At 40.1% G+C, this 21409-nt stretch overlaps 1 long non-coding RNA gene across 1 annotated transcript; it reads left to right on the forward strand.

Annotated features, from left to right (window-relative positions):
- Nucleotides 1–1116: 1116 nt before the first annotated feature.
- Nucleotides 1117–2850, forward strand: LOC128659518 (uncharacterized). The gene is made up of 4 exons (XR_008402416.1): nucleotides 1117–1168; nucleotides 1267–1442; nucleotides 2541–2600; nucleotides 2791–2850. It is a non-coding gene; the product is annotated as an uncharacterized LOC128659518 (long non-coding RNA).
- Nucleotides 2851–21409: the final 18559 nt, after the last annotated feature.

A 21409-nucleotide genomic window follows, 5' to 3' on the forward strand; every position in this document is an offset into this window, starting at 1 on the left:
TTATTATCTTGGAAAGTTTTGTTTTTGGTAGCTATTTCTTCTGCTCGAAGAGTTTCAGAATTGTCTGCTTTGCAGTGTAATTCACCCTATCTGGTGTTCCATGCAGATAAGGTGGTTTTGCGTACCAAACCTGGTTTCCTTCCAAAAGGGGTTTCTTATAAGAATATTAACCAGGAAATCATTGTTCCTTCTCTGTGTCCTAATCCAGTTTCTAAGAAGGAACGACTATTACACAATCTTGATGTGATTCAGGCTTTAAAATTCTATTTAAAAGCAACTAAAGATTTCAGACAAACATCATCCTTGTTTGTTGTCTATTCTGGTAAGAGGAGAGGTCAGAAAGCGACTGCTACCTCTCTTTCCTTCTGGCTGAAAAGCATCATCTGATTGACTTATGAGACTGCTGGACAGCAGCCTCCTGAACGAATTACAGCTCATTCCACCAGAGCTGTGGCTTCCACATGGGCCTTCAAGAATGAGGGTTCTGTTGAACAGATTTGTAAGGCAGCGGCTTGGTCTTCCCTGCATACTTTTGCCAAATTTTACAAATTCGATACTTTTGCTTCTTCGGAGGCTATTTTTGGTTTTGCAAGCAGTGGTGCCTTCCGTTTAGGTTACCTGACTTGTTCCCTCCCTTCATCTGTGTCCTAAAGCTTTGGTATTGGTATCCCACAAGTAAGGATGAATCCGTGGACTGGATACACCAAGTAAGAGAAAACAGAATTTATGCTTACCTGATAAATTACTTTCTCTTACGGTTTATCCAGTCCATGGCCCGCCCTGGCAATTAAGTCAGGTTCAAATGTATCTTTGTAAAACTACAGTCACCACTGCACCCTATGGTTTCTCCTTTTTCTCCTAACCGTCGGTCAAATGACTGGGGAGGCGGAGCCTGAGGGGGAGCTATATGGACAGCTCTGCTGTGTGCTCTCTTTGCCACTTCCTGTAGGGAATGAGAATATCCCACAAGTAAGGATGAATCCGTGGACTGGATACACCGTAAGAGAAAGTAATTTATCAGGTAAGCATAAATTCTGTTATTTCTATTAATCTATCCATCTCTATAATATAACTTTTTAAAGCTATAAAAATCCATGTTAAAGGTCAGGCACTGTCATTCATTTCCAATAGCTCCACTGGTATTCTTTGGATGTATCAGATGCAACATGTAAGAAATCCTTATTTTCAAATAAAGTCAGTATAGTTTTTCCAAAATTTTTTTTTTATTATTTTCTAACCAAAAATATGTTTTTATTTGATTTCTAGGTATTATGATTTCAGGGCAATTGTCAAAAAGAAGATGTCATTGATGCACTCCACAAAGAGAGTGTGTTTCAACAGTTGGGAGATGGAGGTGCGGGACAAGCTTCTTGAAGAGTCTGTTGTCACTGGTGAAGGAAGCTCAAGTAGGAGAGACGAATCTGTCAGGCAAAAGAGAGCTGGTGAGTAAAATTAAATATATGATTACTTTGATTACTTTGCATGGGTGTGGAAATAAAAAAAGACAAAAAAAAAGGGAATAAAGTGGAAGACAAGACAATCGATTTATCCTTTAGCTATTACAATTTACTTTTTTTTTTGTGTTAAACAAATAAAGAAAGACGCATATCTGTAAGGCAAAAATCATGTATGACGGGAGTTGCATTCTAGGCAGCATACATAGTTACATAAACATATGTCATAACTCAACTTCCATCATCCACATACATTTCTTGTGTATGTGAATTGTGTATGTGAAAGATGGAATATGAATGCATCTGGCATATTTATATATGACAGAATCAAAATCACACTTTATATAAGGCCAGTGAGGTAGCTCGATTGTCAAAATGCCCTGACTACAAAAAGCCTGTTCAAAGATACAAAGGTTCAAATCCAAGCAGGGCCAACTCAGCCCTTAATCCTTCTGATGTCGCTCAAATGAGTACCATTAAATTTCTTGATAATAACAACTATAACTATTCACCTGCCGATTTTTTTTAATTTTGAGAGCGAGCGCTGAAAATGCACTTCAAGAGTTTGAGTCCCACTGTGAGAAAGGCGCTATATAAATACTAGTTATTATATATATATATATATATATATATATATATATATATATATATATATATATATATATATATATATATATATATATCATCCTTCTCCCTCACCATGGCCCTTCTGTTGTGTTCCCCTCACTCCCCTATGCCCCTTCATTTGTTGTTCCTCTATATCCTTTTTCCTCATGTCACCTTTCTTCTCTTTCCCTCCCAAGGCCCTTTTTTTTGTCTTTCCCTACCTCACCAATACCTGAATTTTATACGCTGTGGCCTTTGCATCCTTTTTTCTGTAATGTGACTTCAAATATTTAAAATATAAAAAATCGACCATGACATTAAATGCCTATTATGGGCTGTTGACAAGATTTTCTATATATATTTCACTACCTGGCCTGTATAGGTTTTTTTTTTTTAATTATGATTCATTCATCGCTAATAACTTTTGTTCACTAATACACGTGTTAGACTTACCTGTCTCTTATCCTTGATGTTTTCCAGATCCCTGAAAATACTCTGCAGGGCGATTATCAGCCCCAAGCACGTCTCAGCCTAGTTCTGGTAAGTACCTAAATAAGGAATACAAAGTAGGTTTTAGAATAAAAAATGGATTGAAGATTAGATTTCTACTCCCAGAGTATTACATTCAAATAGTAGTACCCTGTCCCAGTTCCCTAGCCCATCACTAATAACAATTGTTCACTAATACACGTGTTAGACTTACCTGTCTCTTATCCTTGATGTTTTCCAGATCCCCGAAAATACTCTGCAGGGCGATCATCAGCCCCTAGCACGTCTCAGCCAAGTTCTGGTAAGTACCTAAATAAGGAATACAAACATAGGTTTTAGAAAAAAAAATGGATTGAAGATTAGATTTCTACGCCCAGAGTATTACATTCAAATAGTAGTACCCTGTCCCAGTTCCCTAGCCCATCACTAATAACTATTGTTCACTAATACACGTGTTAGACTTACCTGTCTCTTATCCTTGATGTTTTCCAGATCTCCGAAAATACTCTGCAGGGCGATCATCAGCCCCTAGCACGTCTCAGCCAAGTTCTGGTAAGTACCTAAATAAGGAATACAAACATAGGTTTTAGAAAAAAAAATGGATTGAAGATTAGATTTCTACTCCCAGAGTATTACATTCAAATAGTACCCTGTCCCAGTTCCCTAGCCCATCACTAATAACTATTGTTCACTAATACACGTGTTAGACTTACCTGTCTCTTATCCTTGATGTTTTCCAGATCCCCGAAAATACTCTGCAGGGCGATCATCAGCCCCTAGCACGTCTCAGCCAAGTTCTGGTAATTACCTAAATAAGGAAGCTCAAGTAGGAGAGACAAATCTGTCAGGCAAAAGAGAGCTGGTGAGTAAAATTAAATATATGATTACTTTGCATGGGTGTGGAAATAAAAAAAGAAAAAAAAAAGGGAATAAAGTGGAAGACAAGACAATCGATTTATCCTTTAGCTATTACAATTTACTTTTTTGTTTTTTGTTTTAAACAAATAAAGAAAGACCCATATCTGTAAGGCAAAAATCATGTATGACGGGAGTTGCATTCTAGGCAGCATACATAGTTACATAAACATATGTCATAACTCAACTTCCATCATCCACATACATTTCTTGTGTATGTGAATTGTGCATGTGAAAGATGGAATATGAATGCATCTGGCATAGTTGTATATGACAGAATCAAAATCACACTTTATATAAGGCCGGTGAGGTAGCTCGATTGTCAAAATCCCCTGACTACAAAAAGCCTGTTCAAAGATACAAAGGTTCAAATCCCAGCAGGGCCAACTCAGCCCTTAATCCTTCTGATGTCGCTCAAATGAGTACCATTAAATTTCTTGATAATAACAACTATAACTATTCACCTGCCGATTTTCTCCAACATTGGTGTGTCCGGTCCACGGCGTCATCCTTACTTGTGGGATATTCTCTTCCCCAACAGGAAATGGCAAAGAGTCCCAGCAAAGCTGGCCATATAGTCCCTCCTAGGCTCCACCCACCCCAGTCATTCTCTTTGCCGTTGCACAGGCAACATCTCCACGGAGATGGTTAAGAGTTTTTTGGTGTTTAAATGTAGTTTTTATTCTTCTATCAAGTGTTTGTTATTTTAAAATAGTGCTGGTATGTACTATTTACTCTGAAACAGAAAAGGATGAAGATTTCTGTTTGTGAGAGGAAGATGATTTTAGCAGACAGTAACTAAAATCGATTGCTGTTTCCACATAGGACTGTTGAGATGAAGTAACTTCAGTTGGGGGAAGCAGTTAGCAGACTTTTCTGCTTAAGGTATGACTAGCCATATTTCTAACAAGACGATGTAATGCTGGAAGGCTGTCATTTCCCCTCATGGGGACCGGTAAGCCATTTTCTTAGTCAAACAAAACAGAATAAAGGGCTTATTATGGGCTAAAAAACTGGTAGACATTTTTATGGGCTAAATCGATTGCTTTATTTGGGCATTTTATTCATATTTATGCTGACAATTTGCATTTATAAACTTGGGGAACGTTTATTAAACGGCAGGCACTGTGTTAGACACCTTTTCCAGTCAGGGGGCCTTCCTAGTTATAGACTGAGCCTCATTTTTGCGCCATTACTGCGCAGTTGTTTTTTGAGAGCAGGGCATGCAGATGCATGTGTGAGGATCTAAAAATTGCTGGAAAAGCTTCTAGAAGGCGTCAATTGGTATCGTATTCCCCTCTGGGATTGGTTGGGTCTCAGCAAAGACTATAGCTGGGACTGTATAGGGGTTAAATTTATAAACGGCTCCGGTTCCGTTATTTTAAGGGTTAAAGCTCTGAAATTTGGCATGCAATACTATTAATGCTTTAAGACACTGTGGTGAAATTGTTTTTGAACAATTCCTTGATACTTTTTCACATATTCAGTAATAAAGTGTTTTCTGTTTAAAATTTAAAGAGACAGTAACGGTTTTGTTTTAAAACGTTTTTTGTGCTTTGTTGACAAGTTTAAGCCTGTTTAACATGTCTGTACCTTCAGATAAGCTATGTTCTATATGTATGAAAGCCAATGTGTCTCCCCATTTAAATTTATGTGATAATTGTGCCATAGCGTCCAAACAAAGTAAGGACAGTACTGCCACAGATAATGAAATTGCCCAAGATGATTCCTCAGATGAGGGGAGTAAACATGATACTACATCATCTCCTACTGTGTCTACACCAGTTTTGCCCACGCAGGAGGCCCCTAGTACATCTAGTGCGCCAATGCTTATTACCATGCAACAATTAACGGCTGTAATGGATAACTCCATAGCAAATATTTTATCCAAAATGCCTACTTATCAGAGAAAGCGCGATTGCTCTGTTTTAAACACTGAAGAGCAGGAGGGCGCTGATGATAATTGTTCTGTCATACCCTCACACCAATCTGAAGGGGCCATGAGGGAGGTTTTGTCAGATGGAGAAATTTCAGATTCAGGAAAAATTTCTCAACAAGCTGAACCTGATGTTGTGACATTTAAATTTAAATTAGAACATCTCCGCGCACTGCTTAAGGAGGTATTATCTACTCTGGATGATTGTGACAACTTGGTCATTCCAGAGAAATTATGCAAGATGGACAAGTTCCTAGAGGTTCCGGTGCACCCCGACGCTTTTCCTATACCCAAGCGGGTGGCGGACATAGTAAATAGGGAGTGGGAAAAGCCCGGCATACCTTTTGTCCCCCTCCCTATATTTAAGAAATTATTTCCTATGGTCGACCCCAGAAAGGACTTATGGCAGACAGTCCCTAAGGTCGAGGGGGCAGTTTCTACTCTAAACAAACGCACTACTATTCCTATCGAAGATAGTTGTGCTTTCAAAGATCTATGGATAAAAAATTGGAAGGTTTGCTTAAAAAGATTTTTGTACAGCAAGGTTACCTTCTACAACCAATTTCGTGCATTGTTCCTGTCACTACAGCAGCGTGGTTCTGGTTCGAGGAACTAGAAAAGTTGCTCAGTAGAGAGACTCCATATGAGGAGGTTATGGACAGAGTTCACGCACTTAAAATGGCTAACTCTTTTATTTTAGATGCCGCTTTGCAATTAGCTAGATTAGCGGCGAAAAATTCAGGGTTTGCTATCGTGGCGCGCAGAGCGCTTTGGCTAAAGTCTTGGTCAGCGGATGTGTCATCCAAGACAAAATTGCTTAACATCCCTTTCAAAGGTAAAACTCTATTTGGACCAGAATTGAAAGAGATTATTTCAGACATCACTGGGGGAAAGGGCCACGCCCTTCCACAAGATAGGCCTTTCAAGGCTAAAAATAAGTCTAATTTTCGTTCCTTTCGCAATTTCAGGAACGGACCGGCCTCTAATTCTGCATCCTCTAAGCAAGAGGGTAATGCCTCACAACCCAAACCAGCCTGGAAACCGATGCAAGGCTGGAACAAGGGTAAGCAGGCCAAGAAGCCTGCCGCTGCTAACAAAACAGCATGAAGGAGTAGCCCCCGATCCGGGACCGGATCTAGTGGGGGGCAGACTCTCTCTCTTTGCTCAGGCTTGGGCAAGAGATGTTCAGGATCCCTGGGCGCTAGAAATAGTTTCTCAAGGTTATCTCCTGGAATTCAAGGAACTACCCCCAAGGGGAAGGTTCCACATGTCTCACTTATCCTCAAACCAAATAAAGAGACTGAAGAGATATATAGATATATACCTATATACCTAATAGGGCTCTATATAAAGCCTTGACATTTATGTTATATTACTGTATTACTGCATAATCATATAGTCATATAATCAAAGAGTTAAATATTTTAACAGAAATATTTAATATACTATAATACACTATATTCCTTTGTTTTTCTGTGATTTCTCAATATCAAAGCTGGCTTCACATATCCTGTACACGAATAATTGTGAAATGTCGGTTTTTGTTCCTGAATAAACATTGTGTAGAAGACCTGTTAAAGATGGGAGTGATACACCCAGTTCCAATAAAGGAACAAGGAATGGGATTTTATTCCAATCTGTTCGTAGTTCCCAAAAAAGAGGGAACTTTCAGACCAATTTTGGATTTGAAGATCCTAAACAAATTTCTCAGGGTACCATCGTTCAAGATGGAAACCATTCGAACGATTCTATCCACTATCCAGGAAAGTCAATTTATGACTACCGTGGATCTAAAGGATGCGTACCTACATATTCCTATCCACAAAGAACATCATCAGTTCCTAAGGTTCGCTTTTCTGGACAAGCATTACCAGTTTGTGGCCCTCCCATTCGGGTTAGCCACTGCTCCAAGGATTTTCACAAAGGTGCTAGGGTCCCTTCTAGCGGTTCTAAGACCGAGGGGCATTGCAGTAGTACCTTACTTGGACGAAATTCTAATACAAGCGTCGTCCCTGTCAAAAGCAAAGGCTCATACAGACATCGTTCTAGCCTTTCTCAGATCACACGGATGGAAGGTGAACATAGAAAAAAGTTCTCTGTCTCCGTCGACAAGAGTTCCCTTCTTGGGAACAATAATAGATTCCTTAGAAATGAGGATTTTTCTAACAGAGGTCAGAAAATCAAAACTTCTAAGCTCTTGTCAAGTGCTTCATTCTGTTCCTCGTCCTTCCATAGCGCAGTGCATGGAAGTAGTAGGGTTGATGGTTGCAGCAATGGAGATAGTTCCTTTTGCACAAATTCATCTAAGACCATTACAACTGTGCATGCTCAAACAGTGGAATGGGGACTATACAGACTTGTCTCCAATGATTCAAGTAGATCAGAAGACCAGAGATTCACTCCGTTGGTGGCTGACCCTGGACCATCTGTCCCAGGGAATGAGCTTCCGCAGACCAGAGTGGGTCATTGTCACGACCGACGCCAGTCTAGTGGGCTGGGGCGCGGTCTGGGAATCCCTGAAAGCTCAGGGTCTACGGTCTCGGGAAGAGTCTCTTCTCCCGATAAACATTCTGGAACTGAGAGCGATATTCAATGCTCTCAGGGCTTGGCCTCAGCTAGCAAAGGCCAGATTCATAAGGTTCCAATCAGACAACATGACGACCGTTGTGTATATCAATCATCAGGGGGGAACAAGGAGTTCCCTGGCGATGAAAGAAGTGACCAAAATAATTCAATGGGCGGAGGATCACTCCTGCCACCTGTCTGCGATCCACATCCCAGGTGTGGAAAACTGGGAGGCGGATTTTCTGAGTCGTCAGACATTCCATCCGGGGGAGTGGGAACTCCATCCGGAGATCTTTGCCCAAATAACTCAATTAGGGGGTATTCCAGACATGGATCTGATGGCGTCTTGTCAGAACTTCAAGGTTCCTTGCTACGGGTCCAGATCCAGGGATCCCAAGGCGACTCTAGTAGATGCACTAGTAGCACCTTGGACCTTCAACCTAGCTTATGTATTTCCACCATTTCCTCTCATTCCCAGGCTGGTAGCCAGGAACAATCAGGAGAGGGCCTCGGTGATCTTGATAGCTCCTGCGTGGCCACGCAGGACTTGGTATGCAGACCTGGTGAATATGTCATCGGCTCCACCATGGAAGCTACCTTTGAGACAGGACCTTCTTGTTCAGGGTCCATTCGAACATCCAAATCTGGTCTCCCTCCAGCTGACGGCTTGATTCTATCGAAGCGTGGGTTTTCAGATTCTGTGATAGATACTCTGGTTCAGGCCAGAAAACCGGTAACTAGAAAGATTTACCATAAAATATGGAAAAGATATATCTGTTGGTGTGAATCCAAAGGATTCCCATGGAATAAGATAAAAATTCCTAAGATTCTCTCCTTTCTACAAGAAGGTTTGGAGAAAGGATTATCTGCAAGTTCTCTAAAGGGACAGATCTCTGCTTTATATGTCTTACTACACAAAAGACTGGCAGCTGTGCCAGATGTTCAAGCATTTGTTCAGGCTCTGGTCAGGATCAAGCCTGTTTACAGACTTTTGACTCCCCCCCTGGAGTCTAAATCTAGTTCTTTCAGTTCTTCAAGGGGTTCCGTTTGAACCTTTACATTCCATAGATATTAAGTTACTATCTTGGAAAGTTTTGTTTTTGGTTGCAATTTCTTCTGCTAGAAGAGTTTCAGAGTTATCTGCTCTAAAGTGTTCTCCGCCCTATCTGGTGTTTCATGCAGATAAGGTGGTTTTGCGTACTAAGCCTGGTTTTCTTCCTAAGGTTGTTTCTAACAAAAATATTAACCAGGAGATCGTTGTACCTTCTTTGTGTCCGAATCCAGTTTCAAAGAAGGAACGTTTGTTACACAATTTGGACGTAGTCCGTGCTCTAAAATTCTATTTAGAGGCTACAAAAGATTTCAGACAAACATCTTCCTTGTTTGTTGTTTATTCTGGTAAAAGGAGAGGTCAAAAAGCGACTTCTACCTCTCTTTCCTTTTGGCTTAAAAGCATCATCCGATTGGCTTATGAGACTGCCGGACGGCAGCCTCCTGAAAGAATCACAGCTCACTCTACTAGGGCTGTGGCTTCCACATGGGCCTTCAAGAACGAGGCTTCTGTTGACCAGATATGTAAGGCAGCGACTTGGTCTTCACTGCACACTTTTGCCAAATTTTACAAATTTGATACTTTTGCTTCTTCGGAGGCTATTTTTGGGAGAAAGGTTTTGCAAGCTGTGGTGCCTTCCGTTTAGGTGACCTGATTTGCTCCCTCCCTTCATCCGTGTCCTAAAGCTTTGGTATTGGTTCCCACAAGTAAGGATGACGCCGTGGACCGGACACACCAATGTTGGAGAAAACAGAATTTATGCTTACCTGATAAATTACTTTCTCCAACGGTGTGTCCGGTCCACGGCCCGCCCTGGTTTTTTAATCAGGTCTGATGAATTATTTTCTCTAACTACAGTCACCACGGTACCATATGGTTTCTCCTATATATATTTCCTCCTGTCCGTCGGTCGAATGACTGGGGTGGGCGGAGCCTAGGAGGGACTATATGGCCAGCTTTGCTGGGACTCTTTGCCATTTCCTGTTGGGGAAGAGAATATCCCACAAGTAAGGATGACGCCGTGGACCGGACACACCGTTGGAGAAAGTAATTTATCAGGTAAGCATAAATTCTGGTTTTTTTTAATTTTGAGAGCGAGCGCTGAAAATGCGCTTCAAGAGTTTGTGTCTCACTGTGAGAAAGGCGCTATATAAATACTAGTTATTATATATATATATATATATATATATATATATATATATCATCCTTCTCCCTCACCATGGCCCTTCTGTTGTGTTCCCCTCACTCCCCTATGCCCCTTCATTTGTTGTTCCTCTATATCCTTTTTCCTCATGTCACCTTTCTTCTCTTTCCCTCCCAAGGCCCTTTTTTTTGTCTTTCCCTACCTCACCAATACCTGAATTTTATACGCTGTGGCCTTTGCATCCTTTTTTCTGTAATGTGACTTCAAATATTTAAAATATAAAAAATCGACCATGACATTAAATGCCTATTATGGGCTGTTGACAAGATTTTCTATATATATTTCACTACCTGGCCTGTATAGTTTTTTTTTTTAAATTATGATTCATTCATCGCTAATAACTTTTGTTCACTAATACACGTGTTAGACTTACCTGACTCTTATCCTTGATGTTTTCCAGATCCCTGAAAATACTCTGCAGGGCGATCATCAGCCCCAAGCACGTCTCAGCCTAGTTCTGGTAAGTACCTAAATAAGGAATACAAAGTAGGTTTTAGAATAAAAAATGGATTGAAGATTAGATTTCTACTCCCAGAGTATTACATTCAAATAGTAGTACCCTGTCCCAGTTCCCTAGCCCATCACTAATAACTATTGTTCACTAATACACGTGTTAGACTTACCTGTCTCTTATCCTTGATGTTTTCCAGATCCCCGAAAATACTCTGCAGGGCGATCATCAGCCCCTAGCACGTCTCAGCCAAGTTCTGGTAAGTACCTAAATAAGGAATACAAACATAGGTTTTAGAAAAAAAAATGGATTGAAGATTAGATTTCTACTCCCAGAGTATTACATTCAAATAGTGCCCTGTCCCAGTTCCCTAGCCCATCACTAATAACTATTGTTCACTAATACACGTGTTAGACTTACCTGTCTCTTATCCTTGATGTTTTCCAGATCCCCGAAAATACTCTGCAGGGCGATCATCAGCCCCTAGCACGTCTCAGCCAAGTTCTGGTAATTACCTAAATAAGGAATACAAACATAGGTTTTAGAAAAAAAAATGGATTGAAGATTAGATTTCTACTCCCAGAGTATTACATTCAAATAGTACCCTGTCCCAGTTCCCTAGCCCATCACTAATAACTATTGTTCACTAATACACATGTTAGACTTACCTGTCTCTTATCCTTGATGTTTTCCAGATCCCCAAAAACACTCTGCAGGGCGATCATCAGCCCCTAGCACTTCTCAGCCTAGTTCTGGTAAGTACCTAAATAAGGAATACAAACATAGGTTTTAGAAAAAAAAATGGATTGAAGATTAGATTTCTACTCCCAGAGTATTACATTCAAATAGTACCCTGTCCCAGTTCCCTAGCCCATCACTAATAACTATTGTTCACTAATACACGTGTTAGACTTACCTGTCTCTTATCCTTGATGTTTTCCAGATCCCCGAAAATACTCTGCAGGGCGATCAGCCCCAAGCACGCCTCAGCCTAGTTCTGGTGGTAAGTACCTAAATAAGGAATACAAACATCGGTTTTAGAAAAAAAAATGGATTGAAGATTAGATTTCTACTCCAAGAGTATTACATTCAAAATGTATCCTGTCCAAGTTCACTAGCCCTGTTACCTTTTTCTTAGCAAGTTACTTTCCATGATCAAATGTTGTGCTTAAAGATATAATGAACCAAACATTTTTCTTTCATGATTTCATACTAGAATCTGCTAGAACAGCAAATTAATCTACTCAATTATTTGATACTCAATTTTTCTTTGTTCTATTATTATCTTTATTTCTCTTGTAAGGTGTATCCAGTCCACGGATTCATCCATTACTTGTGGGATATTCTCCTTCCCAACAGGAAGCTGCAAGAGGATCACCCACAGCAGAGCTGTCTATATAGCTCCACCCCTAACTGCCACCTCCCAGTCATTCTCTTGCAGCTCTCGACAAGGGAAGTAGCTAGAGAGATGTGGTGCATTAATGTAGTGTATCTTCAATCAAAAGTTTGTTATTTTCAAATGGTACCGGAGTTGTACTATTTTAGCCTCAGGCAGAAAGTTGAAGAAGAGTCTGCCTGTGGTCTTTGATGATCTTAGCAGGTTGTAACTAAGATCCATTACTGTTCTCACACATAACTGAAGAGATGGGTAACTTCAGCTGGGGGAATAGCGTGCAGTGTCTCCTGCTCTGAGGTATGTGCAGTTTTAAATTTTTCTAGAGAAATGATATGCTAGAAAATGCTGACAATACCGGATTTACTTAAGGTTAGCCTGAATACAGTGATTTAATAACGACTGGTATCATGCTTGCTGTAAAGGGTAATATTTTTATTATTTACTCACATTACTGAATAGACATAACGTTTGCTTGAAGGTGTATGAACGTTTATTACATATTGGTGATAAAACTTTATTCTGGGGCCCAGTTTTTTCCACCTGACTAGATTTTGCCTAGGGATAGTTTTTTAAGGCCCTCTCACTGTGAGTACAGGTTGGGAGGGGCCTATTTTCGCGCCTAAATTGCGCATTAGTTTTTGCAGTTTGAGACATCCAGCTTCCCTGAAGGAGTCCCCTGAACATTTAGGACCTCTCTATAGGGTTTTTGTGCCTTCCAAAGTCATTGTATGGGCAGGTAGGGCCACAGTAGAGCTGTGGCAGTTTGGTGTGACTGTTGAAAAACGTTTATATAGTTTTTTTGATCCGGTTTTGAGACTAAGGGGTTAATCATCCATTTGCAAGTGGGTGCAATGCTCTTTTAGCCTATTATACACACTGTAAAAATTTCGTAAGATTTACTGCTTTTTTCACTGTTTTGCAGTTTCTGTGATTGTTTTTTTCTCTTAAAGGGACAGTACCGTTTTTATTTTTTGCTTGTTCACAGTTATTAAAGTGTTTTCCAAGCTTGCTGGTCTCATTACTAGTCTGTTTAAACATGTCTGACATAGAGGAAACTCATTGTTCATTATGTTTAGAAGCCATTGTGGAACCCCCTCTTAGAATGTGTACCAAATGCACTGATTTTACTATAGATTGCAAAGACCATATTCTGGCTTTAATAAATTTATCACCAGAAGAAATTGACAAGGAGGAAGTTATGCCGTCTAACTCTCCCCACGTGTCAGATCCTATAAATCCTGCTCAGGGGACGCCTAGTACATCTAGCACGCCCATTGCGTATACCTTGCAAGACATGGCGGCAGTTATGAATCATACCCTTACAGAGGTATTATCTAAACTGCCAGGATTGCAAGGAAAGCGAGACAGCTCTGGGACTAGAATAAATACTGAGCTCTCTGACGCTTTAGTAGCTATGTCTCATACACCCTCACATTATACTGAAGCTGAAGCAGGGGATCTTCAATCTGTGGGTGATTTTTCTGATTCAGGGAAGATACTTCAATCTGATATGTCTACATTTAAATTTAAGCTTGAACACCTCCGCGTATTGCTCAGGGAGGTTTTAGCAACTCTGGACGACTGTGACACTATTGTAGTCCCAGAGAAATTATGTAGATTGGATAAATACTATGCAGTACCTTCTTACACTGATGTTTTTCCAATCCCTAAAAGGTTTTCTGAAATCATTACTAAGGAATGGGATAGACCAGGTGTACCGTTCTCTCCCCCTCCTGTTTTTAAAAAGATGTTTCCTATAGACGCCGCTACACAGGACTTATGGCAGACGGTCCCTAAGGTGGAGGGAGCAGTTTCTACTCTAGCTAAGCGTACCACTATCCCTGTCGAGGACAGTTGTGCTTTTCTAGATCCAATGGATAAAAAATTAGAGGGTTACCTTAAGAAAAATTTTGTTCAACAAGGTTTTATTCTCCAGCCTCTTGCATGCATTGCCCCAGTCACTGCTGCCGCGGCTTTCTGGTTTGAGTCCCTAGAGGAGGCTCTACAGGTTGAAACCCTGTTGGAAGATATTATTGACAAGCTTAGGGCCCTTAAGCTAGCCAATTCATTTGTTTCTGATGCCGTTGTTCATTTAACCAAGCTAACGGCTAAAAATTCAGGTTTTGCTATTCAGGCACATGGCTTAAATCCTGGTCAGCTGACGTGACTTCAAAATCTAAACTTCTCAACATTCCCTTCAAAGGACAGACCCTATTTGGGCCTGGACTGAAGGAGATCATTTCTGACATCACTGGAGGAAAAGGTCACGCCCTTCCTCAAGACAGGTCCAACAAATTAAGGACCAAACAGTCTAGTTTTCGGCCCTTTTGAAACTTCAAGAGTGGCGCAGCTTCAACTTCCTCTTACACAAAACAAGAGGGAACTTTTGCCCAGTCTAAGCCGGTCTGGAGACCTAACTAGGCTTGGAACAAGGGGAAACAGGCCAAAAAGCCTGCTGCTGCCTCTAAGACAGCATGAAGGAGCAGCCCCCGATCCGGAAACGGATCTAGTAGGGGGCAGACTCTCTCTCTTTGCCCAGGCTTGGGCAAGAGATGTCCAGGATCCCTGGGCATTGGAAATTGTGTCCAAGGGTTATCTTCTGGAATTTAAAACCTCTCCCCCAAAAGGGAGATTTCATCTCTCACTTGTATCTGCAAACCAGATAAAGAGAGAGGCATTCTTACATTGTGTTCAAGACATTCTAATTATGGGAGTGATCCACCCAGTTCCGCAGGAGGAACAGGGTCAGGGCTTCTATTCAAATCTGTTTGTAGTTCCCAAGAAAGAGGGAACATTCAGACCAATCTTAGATCTCAAGATCTTAAACAAATTTCTCAGAGTTCCATCCTTCAAGATGGAGACTATTCGAACCATCCTTCCTATGATCCAGGAGGGTCAATATATGACTCCCGTAGACCTAAAGGATGCTTATGTTCACATCCCGATACACAAAGATCATCATCGTTTTCTCAGGTTTGCCTTTCTAGACAGGCACTACCAGTTTGTGGCTCTTCCCTTCGGGTTGGCCACGGCACCAAGAATCTTTACAAAGGTTCTAGGGTCCCTTCTAGCGGTCCTAAGGCCGCGTGGTATAGCAGTAGCCCCTTACTTAGACGACATTCTGATACAGGCGTCGACTTTTTTAAGTTGCCAGGTCCCACACGGACATTGTTCTGGCATTTCTGAGGTCCCATTGGTGGAAGGTGAATGAGGAAAAGAGCTCTCTATCACCTCTAACAAAAGTTTCATTCCTAGGGACTCTGATAGATTCGGTAGAATTGAAAATTTACCTAACGAAGGCCAGATTGTCAAAACTTCTAGACTCTTGCCATGTTCTTTATTCCACTTCTCATCCTTCAGTGGCTCAATGTATGGAAGTAATCGGTTTAATGGTAGCGGCAATGGACATAATACCGTTTGCCCGCCTACATCTCAGACCGCTGCAACTTTGCATGCTCAGTCAGTGGAATGGGGATTACACAGATTTGTCCCCTCTACTAAATCTGGATCAAGAAACCAGGGATTCTCTTCTCTGGTGGCTATCTCAGGTCCATCTGTCCAAGGGGATGAGCTTCCACAGGCCAGATTGGACTATAGTAACGACAGATGCCAGCCTTCTGGGCTGGGGTGCAGTCTGGAACTCCCTGAAGGCTCAGGGCTCGTGGACTCAGGAGGAGGCTCTCCTTCCAATAAACATTCTGGAATTAAGAGCGATATTCAATGCTCTTCAGGCTTGGCCTCAGCTTGCTGCGGTCAGGTTCATCAGATTTCAGTCAGACAACATCACGACTGTAGCCTATATCAACCATCAGGGGGGAACAAGGAGCCCCCTGGCAATGTTGGAGGTTTCAAAGATAATTCTATGGGCAGAGGTTCACTCTTGCCATCTCTCAGCTATCCATATCCCAGGAGTAGAGAACTGGGAGGCGGATTTTCTAAGTTGGCAGACTTTTCATCCGGGGGAGTGGGAGCTCCATCCAGAGGTATTTGCCCAGCTGATTCAACTATGGGGCAAACCAGAACTGGATCTCATGGCGTCTCGTCAGAACGCCAAACTTCATTGTTACGGGTCCAGGTCAAGGAATCCCCAGGCAGTGCTGGTAGATGCTCTAGCAGTGCCCTGGTCCTTCAGCCTGGCTTATGTGTTTCCACCGTTTCCTCTGCTCCCTCGGCTGATTGCCAAGATCAAGCAGGAGAGAGCTTCGGTGATTTTGATAGCTCCTGCGTGGCCACGCAGGACTTGGTATGCAGATCTGGTGGACATGTCATCCTTTCCACCATGGACTCTGCCGCTGAGGCAGGACCTTCTACTTCAAGGTCCCTTCAAACATCCAAATCTAATTTCTCTGCGTCTGACTGCTTGGAGATTGAACGCTTGATTTTATCAAAGCGTAGTTTTTCCGAGTCGGTCATCGATACCTTAATTCAGGCTCGAAAGCCTGTCACCAGGAAAATCTATCATAAGATATGGTGTAAATATCTTCATTGGTGTGAATCTAAGGGTTACTCATGGAGTAAAGTCAGGATTCCCAGGATATTGTCTTTTCTCCAAGAAGGATTGGAGAAGGGATTGTCAGCTAGTTCCTTAAAGGGATAGATTTCTGCTCTGTCTATTCTTTTGCACAAGCGTCTGGCGGATGTTCCAGACGTTCAGGCATTTTGTCAGGCTTTACTTAGAATCAAGCCTGTGTTTAAACCTGTTGCTCCGCCATGGAGTTTAAATTTAGTTCTTAAAGTTCTTCAAGGGGTTCTGTTTGAACCTCTGCATTCCATAGATATCAAGCTTTTATCTTGGAAAGTTCTGTTCTTGGTAGCTATCTCTTCGGCTCAAAGAGTTTCAGAGTTATCTGCCTTGCAGTGTGATTCCCCTTATCTAATCTTCCATGCAGATAAGGTAGTGTTGCGTACCAAACCTGGGTTTCTTCCTAAGGTGGTATCTAATAAGAATATCAATCAGGAGATTGTTGTTCCGTCACTGTGTCCTAATCCTTTTTCAAAGAAGGAACGTCTATTACACAATCTTGACGTGGTTTCGTGCTTTAAAGTTTTATTTACAAGCTACTAAAGATTTTCGTCAAACATCTGCATTGTTTGTTGTCTACTCTGGACAGAGGAAAGGCCAAAAGGCTTCGGCAACTTCTCTTTCCTTTTGGTTAAGAAGTATAATCCGCTTAGCTTATGGGACTGCTGGCCAGCAGCCTCCTGTAAGAATTACAGCTCATTCCACTAGAGCAGTGGCTTCCACATGGGATTTTAAAAATTAGGCTTCTGTTCAACAGATTTGTAAGCCTGCCTTGTCCCTCCCTCCATCCGTGTCCTATAGCTTTGGTATTGGTATCCCACAAGTAATGGATGAATCCGTGGACTGGATACACCTTACAAGAGAAAACAAAATTTATGCTTACCTGATAAATTTATTTCTCTTGTGGTGTATCCAGTCCACAGCCCGCCCTGTCATTTTAAGGCAGGTGTTTTTTAATTTTTAAACTACAGTCACCACTGCACCCTATAGTTTCTCCTTTCTCTTGCTTGTCTTCGGTCGAATGACTGGGAGGTGGCAGTTAGGGGAGGAGCTATATAAACAGTTCTGCTGTGGGTGATCCTCTTGCAGCTTCCTGTTGGGAAGGAGAATATCCCACAAGTAATGGATGAATCCGTGGACTGGATACACCACAAGAGAAATAAATTTATCAGGTAAGCATAAATTTTGTTTTTTCAAACCAATAATGTAAGCCTGGTCCCCGTTTATATTTTTTCTTTCCAACCCATGCATAGCGGCATAGTGCTTGCTTACATTCTTGATTTATAAAATAACAATAAGAAGAAGACAACAAAACAAATGTTATGATAGGACTATAAATTTATAATGATGCTTTATATATTTCCTGCTCTTTCAAAATATTGAAATATTTGTTTTATTATCCATTGTATCACGATTTTCATATAATGACTTTCATCAGCCTGATAATGATTCTGCCGGCCATCCACTTGTTGCGACTATCAGCTGACCATTCTCAGCCAAATGTATGGCACAGTATTCACTTTTTCATTAAATAATTTTTTTTGCTATGCTTTACCATTTAAAAAAAAAAAATGTAATATTCAAAATAAATATTGATGTCTTCACACAAACTTATTATCTATAATTTAGTATACCTTGGCTTGTGCTGATTTTATTCTATATTTAACAGTGTTAGTAACTCGGATTCGGATCCCACCAGTAGCAGCCTCTGGAAGTGGAGAGATACAAATTGAAAATATAAACAAACAAGACAGGCAATAATTATCTGGACATTTTATGTAATTAAGCCTTTACTATAGCAAAATAATCAGCTACAAATGATTTATTACGCAATTTTTCTACAAATAAATTTGTTAAAGGGATACTAAACCCAATTTTTTTCTTTCATGATTCAGATAGAGCATGAGATTTTAAGCACCTTTCTAATTTACTCCTACTATCAATTTTTCTTTGTTCTCATGCTATCTTGATTTGAAAAAGCAGTACTGTAAGCTTTAGAGCCAGACCATTTTTTGTTCAACATCTGGGTAGCACTTGCTGATTTGTGGCTAAATGTAGCAAACCAATCAGCAAGCTCTACCTTTTATTACTGCTTTTTCAAATCAAGATAACATGAGAACAAAGAAAAATTGATAATAGGAGTAAATTAGAAAGTTGATTAAAATTGCATGTTCTATCGGAATCATGAAAGAAAAGATGTGCGGTTAGTATCCCTTTAATTGAATATAACTTTTATTTAGATTTGACAGAGAGATAAAATCTGTCCATCCTGGATATTAAAATATATTTGAGCGAATAATGTATAATAAAAGTTTGTGGATAGTCTGTTGCTGTCTTTTTCTTAGATATTATGGAAGAAATCTTTTAGCGAGAGTCTTTCTATGTCTGTACAACATGTCCACAAATACATTGGTTTTCATACAACAAAATAATAACATTTGATTACTGTTTCATCTATTTCAGAATTACGAGGCATTTCTGCAGGTGGAAGCCATAGCAGTCAACTGCATTCACCTGTTCTTAGTGTAGAGGAAAGTCCTGTAGTAAATATTCAACAAACATGCTTCTCACCATTGTCATCTGTCAGCGTTGACCAACCATCAACAGAACATCATGCCCCCATTGTGGATGAGCAGACAGCCCACCTCAACTGGAACAAGACAAGCCAACAGAACCGGAAACACAACATCGGTATAGCCGGACGGAAGAATTACTTCTTGAAAATTTACTGGCAACAAAAAAATTGACAAAAGCGGTCAACAATATGAGAAAGGAGTTACATAGACACATAGACAGGGCATTAGCCCGTGTCAACAAAGAACAGAGGCAAGCAATAGATCACATGCACGAATCCATTTTGGATGCAATTTATCTAAATCAACAAAATGTTTCATCACCTGAAACATAGATAGAAGTTTATTATATTACTTAATTTTATGTCTCAAAATTACTAGCTGTGATACTTATATTATTTTACAGAGGTTTCAATTGAAAGTTAAATTAAAACCTTCTTTATGAGCAGCACTCCATGCCGGTTTAATAAAAATTATTTTGAAGTACACATGTATTGATAATTCTTACCCGTGAACTCCTTGTAGCATCCTCTTTTTTAAGGTCTGTCTCCTCCCTCAAAGTCAAGTCTACAGTTTTTCTTTAGTATTCTCTGAAAAATATTAGAAAGAAACAGAGAATATTTTATTAATAAATGGAAATAAATGATGGAATGTGGATTAAGTGGTAAATTTAAAAGTCACTTACTTGTTTGTGCCTCTGTGCAAAGCATTAATATTATTGTATTTTTTTCTTATGAGGAGCGGACTTCCAGAATGACAACACTGTCCTAGAGATTAACCGTATTTTTTTGCGTATGGTAGCAGCTGGCTGATTGTTAAATCTATATTTGTTTGTAGCACTAATATTTTTTCTTAGTGCCCAAAAATATTATTCATAGTTGTAATACAAAGTTTTTTTTCTTAAAAATTAAGACAATAATTTTGGATAACAGTCTCCAAAACTCCCACTAACTAATAAAAAAAATTGTGGCTTAACTCGAACTGTTACTAATGTGTGACAATGCTTACAACAGAAACTTTTCGTGTAACGTATAAATATGTGTTAACAATTGTAAAATTATGATTAAGGTGCACTTATTAATTATAAACGATTTAAAAAAAAATGGATACACTAATACAAATGCTTGAGCAAGCTTGTTTAGGCTAAATCAAGATATAATAAAAAAAAATAACAAAAAATATAAAGAAAGTCAATACAAATTTGAAATTGTAATAAAATCAACCATCACACCCTTGGGAAGTAAAATCGCTGTGACATAGAAAGTTATTTTTTGGTCGCCATTCAATGACAAATCATCACATAACATTTCAATGTTTATTATGAAATATTTAAGGTTGAAGGTCACATGAAGTTACCTTCAAATTACTAATATAAATAAAAATAATTGTATTTTTTGGCCTTAGCTTTTAAGTTTAAATTATTTGGAATTTGTTTTACATTTTTGGATGGATACCCTGCTGTAGTGGGAATAATATATTATGTCTCAAAGAGGGGTAGAAAATTTTGAATTTGGGAAGTTACTTGATTGATGACCTCTAGCTAACTACAAAATATCATCAAAATAAGAGATCTTTTGCTTTAGGAGCCATGATGATTTGTCATGTAATGACAACCAGCAAAGCCGGATTAGCCTAACGGGATACCAGGAAATGTATTGGTGGGCGGCAGCAGCTATGGCTAGAAAAGCTACAATTTAAAGTGCTGATTAATGGATGTAATTGGGCTTTACAGTGCATATAGCAAGAATATGGGGAAAAAATTAATTAGAAAATAATATACTATAATTCTGAAACTAAATATTGGGGGGAAGGAGTATCCCAGTAATATCACCTTTGAGAAAAATTGAATGTGTGCATTATACTGAGTGAACGAAAAATAGGGCTGTTCGCCCAATTTTCCAGGGATGATTTTAATTCCCAGTCCAATACTGACTGGCACACTGCACAAGTGGGTCAGCAGGAGATTATATCCACTTTTTAATCAGAATCAAAGCTGAGAGCTGGGTAACCCAGCTTTGGTAGATTTATTTTTAAAAATGTCATCTGCTCCAGGAGCTGGGGGGACAACTGTGAACGATTAGGTGAAAGTGTATTTCCTGTGATTGAAAATACACGTTCACTGTGGACGCTGGTTGGGGGACAGGAAACTAGCTCTTGGGCTACCACAGACAGGACAGGCCACAAATACCTCTTTTCATCCCAAAATGTCAAGGGATCTGTACTGGGGGGCAGGGGAGGTTGAGATAG

Source organism: Bombina bombina, chromosome 5 (assembly GCF_027579735.1).
Source record: "Bombina bombina isolate aBomBom1 chromosome 5, aBomBom1.pri, whole genome shotgun sequence".
In the NCBI taxonomy this organism is placed as follows: domain Eukaryota; kingdom Metazoa; phylum Chordata; class Amphibia; order Anura; family Bombinatoridae; genus Bombina; species Bombina bombina.